This window comes from Wyeomyia smithii, chromosome 3 (assembly GCF_029784165.1).
Source record: "Wyeomyia smithii strain HCP4-BCI-WySm-NY-G18 chromosome 3, ASM2978416v1, whole genome shotgun sequence".
NCBI lineage: Eukaryota > Metazoa > Arthropoda > Insecta > Diptera > Culicidae > Wyeomyia > Wyeomyia smithii.
The window spans coordinates 245,532,911-245,549,708 of record NC_073696.1 but is presented as its reverse complement, the minus strand read 5'-3'; positions in this window follow the sequence as shown (position 1 = coordinate 245,549,708).

Here is a 16,798-nt window from a genome sequence, read left to right as displayed (position 1 = left end):
AAAAACAGCCCAAAGTGACCAAATATCACCCAATATGAGTTTTTCTTTAACCAGTATCCTAAATACCATTTTGAAATACAAGATGGCGACTACCGGTTTGTGAAAAACAGCCTAAAATACTATCCAGTGTGAGTATCTCTGGAACCAGAATGATGCAAGGAGCTAACAATTGTCCTCAGGTACCATTTTAAATTGCTAAATGGCAACTTCTAGGCAACGGTGGGAAATGACCGAATAATACTCAATATGGATATTTCCGTAAACGTGATGATGCATAGAAACCAAACATTGACCCTGGACACTATTTCGAATTTAAAGACGACCACTTTAATTTTTGAAAAACAACCTAAATAACTAAATGCCTCCCAATATGGGTATTTCCGGTGTCAGATTGATGCCAGAAAATCTGCTGGAAATGACCGAATACCACTCAATATAAATATATTTAGAGTTAAAGCGATGTACACAAGCCAACAGTCGAGGATGTTGGCATTTCGATTAAAACCAATCATTTCAAACGAGTTGTTATTTGGCTTTGATCATATCCTATGGCCGATTGGTTAAGCATTTGCAGACTTAAAACACATCGCAAGGAATCAATGAACTGGGAACGTTCAAATAGTACGACACCACATTTGAATTATGTTGAGGCCACATATATCGATCAAAGCAGGTATAGTTTTAAACTTTTGAGCCACATATCAAATTGTTATGAAGTTTGTTATTTGTGAATTTGAGAGATGACTCGTTCGTATGACACTAGTAATGTTCAAATAAGTCATGTACTCTTTGAGATAATAGACTTTCGTTGTATTGTTAACAATTTAATACATAACAGTTGCTTAAGTTCGATTATAATCAAATAAAATGGGAACGTATAGGGCAGCCAAACTTTGAAACCACGTTTTTAATCATAATTCATCAGTTAACCCTCAACTAGCCCGCTCATCTGATATCAATATTGATCAAATCGGTTGTGTAGTTTCTGAGATAATAAAGTTTCGTGATTTCCACAAGTCGGTACATTACAGATGAAGTTTCAGTTCGATTACAGTAAAATTCAATAGGGTCATCTGAGGCAGCTAGACCATTAATTTGACACTAATTTTGTGGAAATCGGGTTAGCCATCTCTGAGGAAAGTGAGTAAGTCCAAGTAGTCATCGGAATATGTTCCTTTGCATAGCTGGATTTCACATTTTTAAACATAACAGGCAAACTAATAGTCCGATTGCAAAAGAAATCAATAGGGTCTTATGGAGCAATTAGACCTTCCATTTGACACTGATTTTATGAACATCGGTTCAGCCATCTCTGAGAAACATGAGTGAGATTAAACAGTCTTCAGAACACGTTTCTTGTCATAACTTTTGAACAACATGTTCAATCTGTATAAAATTCAAAACTTAAGGGTTTTCCAGGTAGCTCGTTCTTTTGAGACCAATTTTGTTCAAATCGGTTGTGTAGTTTTCGAGATAATGATGTTTTATGATTTTTACTATTGATACATAACCTCGAAACTAAAAATCCGGTTACAATGAAATTTAATAGGGTCTTATGGGACAACAAGACCTTTCATTTGCAATTGATTTCATGAAAATCGGTCCAGCCATCTTTGAGAAAAGTGAGTGAGAATAAAAATCTGCACATACACACACACACACACACATACACACACATACAGAAAATGCTCAGCTCGTCGAGCTGAGTCGAGTGGTATATGCCATTCGGCCCTTTGGAGCACTTTTATACTTTCGGTTTTGCAAGTGATTTCTATACTTTTCTAGGAGAAAGGCAAAAAAGAATTCTAAACTAAAGTACATTCTGCTCAAAGTTGTCATTGTATTGTAGCATTTGATCACTCGTCGATTTTCTCTCATACACCCTCTCCCTCTATCTATCGCGACCTGGTACTTGCCACAAAGATTTTTATCTGTTTCTCAGAAAATATGGCTTATAAATAAAGTCAATAAGCTATTTCGAAATATTAACTTTCTGAACCTAAAAATATATGTTTTAGTAAAAAATGCATTTCAATTTTCTTAAACACATTTAATATTATTTAATATTATTCTACGTATTTATTTTGATAGAAGTTATCTTACTGTAAACTGGTTCAGTAATTGTTTTCAATAATATATTACATGCAAAGTGCTCTTCAATCAATTCAATTCAATTTATTTATTACCTGGTAGTGTAAGGTGAACTTTTTAAATTACTACCTCCGAGTTGAATAAAGTTTAATACATATAAATAACTATCGAATTTCTAATTTCCAATCCTATTTACTACTTCAACTTTTTAACAATAATTTATAATTATGTTTGTCTAGAATCAAAATACTAACAGCACATCATATTTTATTTCATGGCTGTAATTCTGCAGTTTTTTGAGTAAAATGTTGAAAATAACGAGGCGAAAATATTGGCCTGAAAAAACAGTCGTCTGCATTTCATTTCTAAAGTTTTTTAGTTGACAAAGTTGCCGACAAATAACCGATGTCACCGAACAACGTTTAGTATTAAAAAATGAATGTACCGCTTCAGCGCGTTATCTCTGGCGCTGAACTATCATCGAAAAACGTAAAAATTCAATATTTGCACGCAAAATTTTTACTTGTTACTTTAAAAGTAATAAAATTTCTAATTCTGGTAACAACATTGTTGCTTAAAAAGCCATAAGATTCATCTCAAGTCAAGTAACAACACATACTGCACATGCTACGGGATCGCGACTATCTAAAATTGGCCGTCACAGCTACTGGTCGGACTCGATTATCCGAAGACTCGACTATCTGGGGACGCGATTATCCGGAATTTTAGATTCGATTATCCGGAATATTTTTTTGCTGTTTGTTTTTAATATTTATTTTGAGATTTTACCTTTACTATCCCTTTTGGTACATTTGTTACCATTTATGTCCTTTCCGACATGTTTGGGACGCGTCCGAGTCGAGTGAAATCAATCAGTCTCAAATTATTTTTTTTCGGCTCTCGATACTATACTCCTTTTTCCACAGAAATTTCTGGTTACGCCACTGCATCATTCAAGTAACATAACGAAACGAAATTGTTATTTTACGTTCGTTTGTTGCAAATTTGAAAAAAAAAATCGGTGATTCGAATATCCGAAAAAATAGATTAGGCAAAATAAGGCTGATACAAATTTCGAATTCTTTTTATGTCCAAGGTTATCAAAATTAGCAAAGGGGGTGGTAAAAAATAAATAACACCGAGATGAAAAAAAAAGAAATTTCTTTGATCAAAGTTTGTGTGCAAGTTATGACGTTTGTAACTTGCACTCAAATAAATTTTGAAAAATAACACTTTATTATTATTATTTATTTCGCTTGCCTTATGACGACACTCTCGCTGTCACTGGACTTGTTTGTTGCTAAATTAAGCATTTATGCTGTCGGAAATCCAATAAAATGAACAAAACGGTTTGTGCTTTTTTTTTCTTCTCCTTCCAATATTCAAGATTTTTGAAGGGGGGGGGGGGGGGGGGGGTTGACATAAAATGAAAATAAAATTTGTAACGGCCTAAATTATTTTTCGACACTCCGGATAATCGAGCCCGATCTGTACTAGTTTTTTTTTTTCGTTACTTTAAAAGCAGCAACGAAACATTCTCCTTTTGGTAACAAATTTGTTACTTCAAAAGTAATAGGACTCATCTTCAGTCAAGTAATAACACATACTGTTGTATATTTCGCACAAGATAATTGTTTCTTCCATCTTCATTTCATCCGGGTTCCTTTCATTAGTTTGTTCGTCGTACTCATACGGAGGAAAAATATGACAAAAGCAACCAGGTATATTATTTCTCTCTGCCATATGGCACGCACATGTTGATTATTCCAAAGCATGTGAAGGCTTTTTGAAATCACATCATCTCTGTCTCTCTTGAGAGAGAAACACAAACATTTGCTTTCTTGTAAACCGATATAAGCCATTTTGAAACCATACACTTCGTCACGAAAAAAAAATTGGACTTGTTTGATAGTACTAAATTCGAGCTAATCTAGAAAACTTCATCTCTGTCTCGCTTTAGAGAGAAACACAAACATTTGCTTTCTTGTAAACCGATATAAGCCATTTTGAAACCATACACTTCATCACGAAAAAAATTGGACTTGTTTGATAGTACAGGTCGGACTCGATTATCCGGAGACTCGATTATCCGGAAACTCGATTATCCAGAATTCGATTATCCGGAATTTTAGACTCTATTATCCGGAATTTAATTTTTTTGGTGTCCGTTTTCAATTTTTATTACGAAACTTTGTTTTTACCATCCCTTCTGGCATATTTGTTACCATTTAGGTCACCTTCGGCATGTTTGAGACATGTTCGAATTTAGTGAAAATAATCAATGTCCAATTTTTTTTTGCTTCTCAAGATTTTACCTCTTTTTGCCTCAGAAGTAACTTCTGGTTACGCCACAGCATCATACAAGTAAATAAAGAAAAGAAATATTCATTTTATGCTCGTTAATCGCAAAATTTCAGTATTTTTTGTGTGATTCGATTATCCGGAAAACTCGATTATCCGGAATGAAATTTTTTTTTGATGTTCCGGATAATCGAGTCCGACCTGTACTAAATTCGAGCTAATCTAGAAAACTTACATTTGCTGCTCCGGCTAAGGAGCAAATGACAAAACTGTGGTGTTTCCAATTATACATTTAAACAAGGAGGCTACGGGAGAAGTTCTGCGTGGGTATTAGAGATGGTCGGGTACGGGTATTTTTACCCGAAACCCGCACCCGACCCGTATCCGACGGGTTCGGGTCGGGTTTCGGGTAACGCCAAAAAATATCGGGTACGGGTTTGAAAAATTTTTATCATTTCAAGCCTGGATGTTTTCTTAATGTCGATAATCGGTAAGATCGGAGAGGAAATCGCCCATCATCACTCAACGAGAGATCGCCCAATACCTATTCTGACAGTTGTCGGCAGTCTATGCACCGAGGGAATGACATCATGCTATCGCTTTCTAATATTAGATTGAATAGTTCTTCCTGAAACGGTTTTGATTTAAATGGAATTTTTGTCGGGCTTTTTTCATAACTGTCAGGAAAACCGCGGAGCATTGCACAGTGGGGCGACTTAATACAAATGCTTGCCAAGTAAAAAAAAAGTGTCGATAAATACGACAAAAATATGGTATATACTTAATTTTGGGGTGCTGAACACGAATCTCCATTCCACTTTTTATTTGGAGACGTTCATACAGCACATGACTTAATTTTTCATGATTTTTTAGCACTTCTCCCCTCACTTTTTTATTAAACAGAATTATATGATCTTTAACTACAAGCAACGCCACAGGGCGTCCTTTTTACAAAAACAGCTAACGTAGTTTCTGCACAACTCCTCAAATCAACCAAATTTCGCAAAAAAAAATGTTTTTATAAAAATTAAAACAATATTATATATTATAATAGGTAATAAAAACTAACTATAAATCAACTTTTTCTTCGAGGCCAAAAAAATCAAGCTATCATTGAAGCTGCAGAGCGTTTCAAAGTGATGATATATTTTTTTAAATATGTCAAAAAACGTCAGTATGCCGAGTTTTGAAAATTTATAAAAAAATCTAATTTTATGATATTGCACCCAATTTTGTACTTAAGCACTTAAATGTTTATTTAGGATAACCGCTCCTATATTCATCTCATCACGCCTTTTTTGATAAATTTATCCTCAAATTTTACCATATTTTTAATGTGAAATTTTCAGCCAAATGAGAAAATCGAGAAGCAAACAGATTTACTTTCAAAAATTTGCAGAAATTTGACGGTAAATTGGACAAATGAGTGAAATGAGATGAATATAGGTGCACCAAGCTGTTGAGATGAATAATGGAGCGATTATCCTATTTATTTATTTATTTATTTAATATCTGTTTTTTACAGATTTTTAGAATTTATCAATGACACCGAATCTATACTCAAAATTACAGGTTTTTGGCAAATGCAGTGAATTATCAAATTTTTCTCAAGTTATAAACTATAGTAATTTTGACCTTTTAAAATTCGTTTGACCCTTTAATGTGTTTATAAAACTCGTCGTTTATTTTAATCTTTACCAGACATGCACTTTTCATAGTGGACCGATTCCTTATAGTGGACCACCCACCTGAAACTCTGGGTTCATTATCATTCGTTCACACGCACACTCGATTCTAACCTGGTTCCGGCCATCATCTCGAGAAACCACATATGACAATCAGTGCATAAAATGTACGAGGTACCCAGGCATGTTGAAATAAAAAATTAAAAAAAAAACCAGGACGGGTCGGGTACGGGTCGGGTACCGGCAATTTCGGCGTTTTGAAGTAGAATACTTCTCTCAGGAAGTTCGGCTACATAGGGATGTGAAATGAAAATCTAAAACCGAAAAAAGTGAAAAATATGTCCAATTTCAAATGCTAATAAACCGATTAGTATTCGATGGATTTCCTTCGTTCTTGCAGCAATAGATTGGAAAATCTTCTAAGATTCTTCCCAAAATAAGATAATTGTAATTTTATTATTCACACTATTGTACTATTGAAAATAGTCAAGCCTTGTCAAAACGAAAATTTCGACCCCTGATTGGTCGTTATATGCTTGCTTCCCAAGCACGGTCGACAGAATCATATACCTTGCAATTGAAAACATGCTATTTGGCCTATATAAGAGCCTGTTTCAGCCGGAGCCGCTCATAATAGTTCTGAACAGCGACGACAGCAGTCCTCCCTTAGCAGCAGTGGGTACCATCGATAGCGGAAGCGGCCACAACTGTGGCTTGGCTGTGGATAGGCCAGCGTATAGCGGCCACAACTGTGGCATAGCGTAGCATCAGACAGCGACAACAGCAGTCGTCCTTCCTCAGCAGCAGCACTAGCCCTGTGGTTGGTCACCACGTCTCAGGAGCAGCGCGGTTTTTCTCAGCGTGTGTCGCCAGACAGCCATTATTCCCCCCGTGTTGGGGCAGCATAATGATTGCCATCAGGAAATCCAGTTTCGGAAATCAAAATGCCTTTTTGAAGGCAAATAAACAAGTCATTGAAAGTTAATAATTTTTGTCAACGCAAGCAAGCATTCTGTGTTGCATCCTAGCAATTTAAATTTGTCGCACCCGTTTAATTTACTGAATGTGAAATAGCTTCCACAGTGCATGTTGTCCGTGTATCTTATTTCCCCCAATGTTAGGGCAGCTCAAAGGTTGTAATTAGCAACCGATTTTGAACCACACCATGCTTTTTTCAAGGCAAATAAAAAATAATTGAAGGTTAATAATTTTCTGGCATCAACACAAGCAGACATTCTGTGCGGGATGCAATCAAATTCTGTTGTAGTTGTCTAATTTTTACTTTCACTTTATTTAGTAAACCCCCCACTGTAGGGGCAGCGCAAAGGCTGCGATCAGCATAACCGACATTGAATAATAAATTTCCCTGTTAGTACGCCTTCACAAAAGCAGTTAGTCCGACTATGCAGAGCTAATATGAAGTCGATTCAATCAATCAGCATAAACAGAATTTCGTCATCTCCCAGCTGCCAAGTTGCAACATGATGCAACACGCAACAGCGAGCAAACGAAATCGCTTGATGTTACAAACCGCAATAAGATACGGGTTAAAACCGTTGCGTGTGTGAGAGCACCATCGGTGTTTATTCGCTGGATACACTATCTCTATACTGTCTACTGAACGCAATAATCTGCTTACATGCGACACGGGGACGGGAACATTTTCTTCAACCAAGCTGCACAACACGACACAAAACATGTTATTTTGTTGCTTCAATGAGAGTGCTATCGGTCCGGCTCGACAAGAAATCATTTTTGTGCATCCGTGCTACGAAACTGAGGAAAAACTTTAGAAACTGAAAAAAGAGGTGGAGCTTATCAAATGATCGCTATATCATTCCACCACGTACGTGAAATAATTCATTCCTATTTTCATCCCTATATAAGAGCCTGTTTTAGTCCAAGCCGCTCATAACAGTTCTGAACAGCGACGACAGCAGTCCTCCCTTAGCAGCAGTGGGTACCATCGATAGCGGAAGCGGCCACAACTGTGGCTTGGCTGTGGATAGGCCAGCGTATAGCGGCCACAACTGTGGCATAGCGTAGCATCAGACAGCGACAACAGCAGTCGTCCTTCCTCAGCAGCAGCACTAGCCCTGTGGTTGGTCACCACGTCTCAGGAGCAGCGCGGTTTTTCTCAGCGTGTGTCGCCAGACAGCCATTATTCCCCCCGTGTTGGGGCAGCATGATGATTGCCATCAGGAAATCCAGTTTCGGAAATCAAAATGCCTTTTTGAAGGCAAATAAACAAGTCATTGAAAGTTAATAATTTTTGTCAACGCAAGCAAGCATTCTGTGTTGCATCCTAGCAATTTAAATTTGTCGCACCCGTTTAATTTACTGAATGTGAAATAGCTTCCACAGTGCATGTTGTCCGTGTATCTTAATTCCCCCAATGTTAGGGCAGCTCAAAGGTTGTAATTAGCAACCGATTTTGAACCACACCATACTTTTTGAAGTAGAATACTTCTCTCAGGAAGTTCGGCTACATAGGGATGTGAAATGAAAATCTAAAACTGAAAAAAGTGAGAAATATGTCCAATTTCAAATGCTAATAAATCGGTTAGTTTTCGATGGATTTCCTTCGTTTTTGCAGCAATCGATTAGAAAATCTTCTAAGATTCCTACCAAATGCATGAAATTGCAATTTTATCATTCGAACTATTGTACTATTGAAAATTCTTAAGCCTTGTCAAAACACAAAATTCGACCTCTGATTGGTCGTTATACCGCGCTTTCCCAAGCACGGTCGGCAGAGTTACGGTCCTAGTAAATTGGGAATGCATCATTTGGCCTATATAAGAGCTTCATCAGATAATAAACAGACATTTCATCGGATATTAAATCGAACAACTGAAATTTGAAGAACACAAATGAATATTTGAAGAGTTAATATTTTCTCGTTTTGCGCTATAATCCAAAGTTAATTATCTTCATCTACATACTTACTCTGACTATTATTACGTGTTTGCGTCGCTTAGTGTTTGGCTACGGTCATGCAGAACGCAAACAACGGCGCGATGCGATTCGGCAAGACGAAATGTGTTGAAATGTATAGCTCTACTTCGCCTTAGAAAGAGCTGTACATTTCACCACGGTAAGGCGAATCGCATCGCGCCGGCATTCGCGTTCTGCACAACCGTAGCCTTTTTTCCGTTCCTGTTTAATGATGTCGTATTAAATGTGCATATTACAATTCGGCAGCACTTCAACTTCTCATTTGCACAAAATTTAAAAATATTCAATGAACTTCATTCAAAATATCAAACAAAAAGAAATTACAATACTGCCAATGAACGGTCAACGTTTATTTACTAGAAAAAATGACTGACACGCAAGCAGCCGGGTTATCTTTCTTGTAAAAGTATTCTACTTCAACCTTGCGGTCGTGGCTTTGCATACAACCTTCCTGTGATTTTTTTCTATCGGGTACGGGTCGGGTACAGGTAGTTAGAATAGATATTTTTCGGGTTCGGGTCGGGTACGGGTATTTTAAACAAACCAGACTTCGGGTTCGGGTCGGGTCGGGTACGGGTACGGGTGATAAACGGGGACTGAAATAAACCTGGTCAAGACAGAAAAGGTAATTAATGGTTGATAAAAAGTGACAAAATCAGGGGAATCTATCTATTTTTGTGGCAGCAACCCGTATTTGGCGAAAAGTGATGGATCTTCATCAACACACAAGTAAGGCTGATACAAATTTCGAATTCTTTTTATGTCCGAGGTTATCAAAGTTAGCAAAGGGAAAAGGCAAAAAATAAATAACACCGAGACGAAATAAAAAGAAATATCTTTGATCAAAGTTTGTGTGCAAGTTATGTTCTTTGTAACTTGCACTCGAATAAATGTTGAAAAATAACACTCAATTATTATTATTATTTATTTTGCTTGCCTTTTGACGACACTCTCGCTGTCACTGGACTTGTTTGTTGCTAAATAAAGCATTCATGCTGTCGGAAAACCAATCAAATGAACAAAACGGTTTGACCTTTTTTTTTCTTCCCCTTCCAATATTCAAGATTTTTGACATAAAACAAGTCCAGTGACATAAAATGAAAATAAAATTTGCAACGGCCTAATTTGTCAAACATAATGAACCAAGAAGCTTCATGAACCAGAGTTGATCTGCGATAACGCACACATATATAAAGTTTGACAGTAGTAAATTCCCCCTGAATAAAATTATCTCCGTTTGTGTAAGGTGTGGTGGACGAAAATTTTACAAGTGCATGGAAGCAAACCTTAACCCTTTAGTTAGGGGAACTGTGGGTAAAATGAACAGGGGTGGTAAAATGGACACCCGTTTAATTCTCGACTATTACGTTGAAAAATAGTACAAACTTCTTTGGCACCCTATCTTAGAGGCACTAGAAGCTATTTGAGACAAAGTATGCGACATGAAACAGTCAAAATAATAAACAAAAACAAAAAACACGTGTACATTCATGGTGGTAATGTTATTTTTGGCCTTCAAAAAATAGGGTTTTTTCTAGTGTAAAACAGTATTTTATAACGATTTTTCTACAAATATCTGTACTCAGACTACTAACCAGCAGAAATCATCAAAGGTTAGTAATTGTTTGAATGATTTTCTCGATATATTTAGGTATTTTCAATAATATGTATGTGCGGGTAAAATGGACAGCCCATGGTGATGGTGAAAAAATTGTGTTAATTTCCATTAAAAAATCTAAATGCTTCGTGTTTATATCAGAAAAACGCAAAAGTAAACTCGGACCGATGAACAGATGACCTCGGCTGAACGTACCGTTGAATGCGGAATGTCCGTAGAAAAAGCTTCCGCCATTTATCAGTTTCTTGCGGATAAGGTTATATATTGTTATTGATTCTACGACAAACGGTGAAAATTGAACTGTCGGTGAATGCGTAAGTGTGTCACGTGCTATGGAACAACATTTTACTATCTGTAAATGGATACTTAATGTCCACGCCCAAGGTGTTCATGTTACTACCTCCCTATGTTCATTTTACCCACACGTGTCCATTTTACCCCCAAAAAACAGCTTTCTAAAATGCTCATGAAAACTACGAAAAATACTATATTTGAGTACTTCTTCTTATTTTTTGTATCAACCATTAGTGGGTCAGTTAATGTGCGCTATCGACTCATATTTGTAGTGTTAAACTGTGGAGGAAATTGTAAAATGGCTTAGGGTGTCCATTTTATCACCCCTTCCCTTAATTATCAGACCGACTTCGACAAAATCACTGTAAATTATTATAAACATTTTTTAAGTATTGATTGAAGCTTTTTAGAGGTTCAACTGCAGACCGTTTAAAGGCGGCACTGGGCACTAGAGGGTTAACTAAACTTAATTTGCATATAAGACTAACGAATTTGTAAGTAGAATTTAAATTTAAAACGAAACCTTGAATTATAAATTTTCCATTCAGCTTAGAACTTGCAACACTAAAACATAATCTGCTACATGATAAAAGAACCGGTGAATCCGAAGCATCCAGTTGGTGAAATATTCAGTGAAATCTAAAATAGTATTGTCAACGCCTGGGTAAATTGGTGTGAATCGTTCCAGTATATTATGCTATGGTAATTCTATTACTGCTTGGTCCTATTTAATTCCCTTAACGAGAGAGATGCGTAGCCGCAAGGTTACAGAGTCCGCTATGTCAAAAGGAAAGTGATGTCTAATATTAGTAGAGTCAGGACATTCGATGCCAAAAAAGGACTTAAGCATTGCAATGGTTTATTCTCAGGCTCCCCAACCACTTAGGCGTCGTACACAAATTACGTAACGCATGAAGGGGGGGGAGGGTGTTAATAATATATAATAATAGAAGTGCGAAATGCAGCAGATATCCGGGCATATCTCATAACAGATTAACGACCCCTAGTCGCAGTGACGAAGTCCATACAGGAAAAAAGACAGTTCTATTGTGGCAATGACTACTTTTTTCAGCGGTTGAACGTCCCAATTTGGTCCAAAATATAGAACAAAAAATGGCTGTTTAAAATACTGAAACTGTTAAGATGTATGAAAAAGCAGGCAGAGTGTCATGTTCGTTTGCAAGTGTCCCAGTCCATAAAAAGGGACACCGACTTGATTGCAGTAATTATCGAGGCGTAACGCTTTCCATTTATGCTTACAAGATTCTCTCCCGCATCCTGTTTCATGAATTGAAGCCCTTGTTGGAGAGTACCAGTGCGGTTTCCGCGAAGGGCGATCTACAAAAAACCTAATATTCACTTTGCGTCAAATTTTTGACAATTTCTGAGAAATAAACTTGCAAACTTAGCATCTGTTTATAAACTTCCAGTTGGCATAAGATTCAGTTAAGCGCATTAAGTTAACAATAGTAGTGGAAAAGACATTCGTGCCTTTAAGAAGGAAGTAGCGAGATTTGGTGTTACCATCAACTTTATCAAAATAAGTACATGGTAGCTGGTAGAGAGTAGCAATACTCATAGGGAGAGATATGCGAAGAGAATGTTGTGAGCCAAACGAACAAGAAAGGTAACACATTGAGAGGTATTGCAATCAGGTACAATAAAAAATATATGGGTCATTCCATGTCAAGTGATCAGGCAAATGCAACGACCCTGTCCGATTCGCTTCAAAATAAATAAAACGAGTTGTTCTAGGTCGAAACTGAAAAATCCAGAGTTTTGGGTCAATCGGACAACCCACCTCCAATTGCGGGGCCCTCCATTTTTGTATTTTCTGACAAAAAAACATTTTCCATGTTTTGGAAAAACATCATATCTCAGAGACCGTAAAAGCTACAGACAATATTAGACACTCTTTTTGAAGGTTATTAAATTTACAATCGAATGGCATCATCAGATTTTGTAAACAGTGTTGCCAATATTGATATTTTTACGTTTGAGAACTAAAACTTCGTTTATCTCAAAACAACCCCATTTTTTTTTAAATCTGGTATCACCAATGTGTTCAGCGGAAAATTTTACATGAGAATCACCTATCCACAAAATGCAATATGCGCCGTTGTGGATTAACCTTTAAAAAAAGTGTCTAATATTGTATGTAGCTCTTACGGTCTCTGAGATATGATGTTTTTCCAAAACTTGGAAAATGATTTTTTGTCAAAAAATACAAAAATGGAGGGCCCCGCAATTGGAGGTGGGTTGTCCGATTGACCCAAAACTCTGGATTTTTCAGTTTCGACCTAAAACAAGTCATTTTATTCATTTTGAAGTGAATCGGAGAGGGTCGTTGCATTTGCCTGATCACTTGACATGGAATGACCCATATTTATTTCCACACGTTTTTCAGGTTCTTTTGCTAAACAATGAATTGAGAATGCTCTAAAATTGCTTTATCACAATGATTTTTGAGTAGTGGTTCACAAACCTTTTGTATGGTCAACAAAATAATGATGAATTATGGTGAAAGTACACTCCCCCCACAATTATGGATCTCCCACAATTACGGATCACTTTTGTGTCTCATGTTATTTAACTCAGTTAAACTAACGGTTCGAAGGCATGTAACACTTTTGCAGTATAATATGCCATATTTGCTAGCTTTCAACACAGAAAACATCGTTCATATTCCTAGACTGATGTGTTTTTTATAAGCGTGAAATATTGTCTTCCACAATCTATCAAAATATTTGTCGTTTTTCTCAATCAGCGTAAGTAGCACGCTCATCATTCATAAGGTTCATATGTGATATAATCGTTTATTCTCGTGCAAAAAATAACTCATAAACAAAGATCAAGGTAAGTTCTGCACGATTTATCAAAATATTGATGGTTGATAACGATTTTCCTGTAAAACCTAGTTATTTTCTAAGTGTTCCATAACAGAGACCGAGACAAGATAGTTCTCTATAAATATGGATCACTCCGATTCAAATGTGATGTGAATGTAAGTTTCACCCATTAAAACACCCTCTCAACTGTATATAAAATTAAACATAAACATTAAATTCAACACTTTTACGGTTTTTGTTGTGCACATTATTATTCCCCAGGATTTCCACCGTCGTCATCAGTTATACGAGACGAATGAAAAGTTAGTCAACATTGCGCTTTGAGAAGAGATCTGGCTTCTCTGACATGTGAAACCTAGTTGCCAAATTGGCGGTTTTTTCATCGCTTATCTCTCTCTCTCTCTCTCTCTCTCTCTCTCTCTCTCTCTGAGTATCTCTAGTAGAGAGCGTGGCATTTTATTAAGTCTTGGTACTGAGATTATGATAGATGAGGGAATCAAGTAGTCGACGATCTTGTGTATATCTTGGAGCTTTTGGAATGTGTTAAGTATGATGTTAGAATGTTGGCTGCGAGGTAAGGAGATAGTTTATGTAGCCAGCAGAAATCCCGCAGCATGAATGGCCGCACGAAATATACTCAAGAAGGACGCTGATTCTCCTGGTGGTACTCTACGGCCATGATTGTTCGGGAGTTTTCGAGCGTAGAATCCTACGTTCAATACTTGGTGTAATCGGCGGGTGTTAGGAGAGATTAGAGAAGGCTAGCCCAAGATCTACTGATGTTGAAAAATCTAGAAAATCTAGCGGACTGAATTTCAATATTTATTTCCAAAAAATTTAGTAGAGTATAACGGAAACCGATAACTATTTCTTTGATTGATGTTGAAACGTATTCTGGAATCGATAGCGTGTCGTAAAGAATCTTTGTTTATTTAATCTCTGCTCGGGCACGCGATGAGCCTAGAGAAAATATATGCTGCCGGATGACGTAATTATCGCGAATTCATGTCGGTTTTCGAAAAAGAACACGAAACATGACATCAGCTTCATAGAATACTAACAATATCCAACTCTATTGAGTGATCAGAAGTCTATCCGGTCTGTTGTAGTTATATGTATCGAACTAACTGCGTTCAGAACCGGGCGATGGTGGACAATCAAGCTCAAGCTCATTCCGAAAATATACCTTATTGATAGTTTTTTAAAGTATGCAGTGTAATTCTCAGTGCAGGAGAGTGCAACTCGCATAACGCTAAGCACTGTATCTGACTGTCCGGTTTTCTCATGACTAAAAAGTGAGCGATTTTTCGCTGCAGAACAGTTGCTAAGACGAAAACAAACTGAGGGAAACTTACCGATGAGTACACTACAGACATCAGAAAACATTTGAAAAGATTAACTTTGGTACTTTATTCTAACTGCCTCTTGAAAATTTCCTATTTCAGGACACATGAAAACAAGCATAGAAATAGCATAAGGAAAAAAAGTATGAGGGTGGTATTCAAGACACGACCGCATGACGTTAACTACCGTATTCTTATAAAAAAAATATTACAGGCTTTGTTATTTCTATCAAGTTCAGATATGTTTGTGTTACCCGTTTGTCATAATCGTTTGATCGGGTAGGCCAATGTACAGCCGTAAGTAGAGCTATACATTACTGCCTTACTGTGAATAAGAGGTACAAAAACCGAGTATAATATAGATATTATCAAATTTATATGCTTGAAAACATGTTATAACAGCGACAAGTATATGCAGTTGTGAAAACTTGCTGACCTCATTATAAACTGAATTGAATTTCCTACCTCGAGTCGAAGGTCCTTCTCCAGCGTCCCAATCAGTTGAAAGCGTATTACCTTTAACCTCTAGCATGTCGTCTTGATCTCGTTCTTGCCCAGCAATCGTTCTTCGTACCTTCGGAGAAATCGTCTTCTGCCGATCCTTCGCACGCTTCCGAGAATTGCGCTTATAGATCATGTTCATGTGTCGAGACATTGCGAAGATTCTCAATATGTTCGTTTTAGCACTAGACGAAACTGCTAGCAAATTACTATAGCTGTAAACCTTTATAACAAAAATCCGTATCGTCCGTATGTCACTGGTGCGGTTTTGGAATCAAAATGATGGGGTGAAATGTTCGAACGGTGCGTTTCATACCAAGGCTTCGTCAGATAAATAAAAAGAAGGAGGGGCTACATAGGTGATGGAATGGTAAGGAAAATTTTTTCTTGAAAGCTGCGCTGGCCGCTGTCGTAATATTAACACCAACACAAACATGCATTTTTGCAAGGTTTTTTCCGCTTGCAGCAACATTTGGTAAAACAGAAAATTCAATTAGCCGCTTCTGTAACAAAATTTCGAGGCACCAAAAGGGGCCAGGTGCCGAATATATTTTTGTTTTTGGTTAGTCCGTCCAGAATTCCAGCCATTTTAGTATTTTGCAGTGCCATTTATTACTAACAGCCACCAGCATAACGAGTAAAACCGGCACGAGATGACCGGTACTCTTGTCTTTCCTCCTTTCAGCTGCTATCACCTAGCGTCCGCATGTCGCTGGTGCAGTTTTGGAATCAAAATGATGGGGCGCCGGCCGCTGTCGTAAAATTAACACCAACAAAAAGATGCATATTTGCAAAGTTTTATCCGCTAGCAGCAGCATTTTGTAATAAAACAGAAAATTCAATTAGCCGCTTCTGTAACAAAATTTCGAGGCACCAAAAGGGGCCAGGTGCCGAATATATCCATGTTTTTGGTCAGTCCGTCCAGAATTCTTTCAAGATAGCGTCCGTATGTAGCCGGTACGGTTTAGTAATGAAACTGATGGGGTGAAATGTTCGAACGGTACGTTTTATACCAAGGCTTCGTCAGATTAATAAAAAGAAGGTGGGGCTACATAGGTGATGGAATGGTAAGGAAAAATTTTTCTTGAAAGCTGCGCCGGCCGCTGTCGTAATATTAACACCAACACAAACATGCATTTTTGCATGATTTTTTCCGCT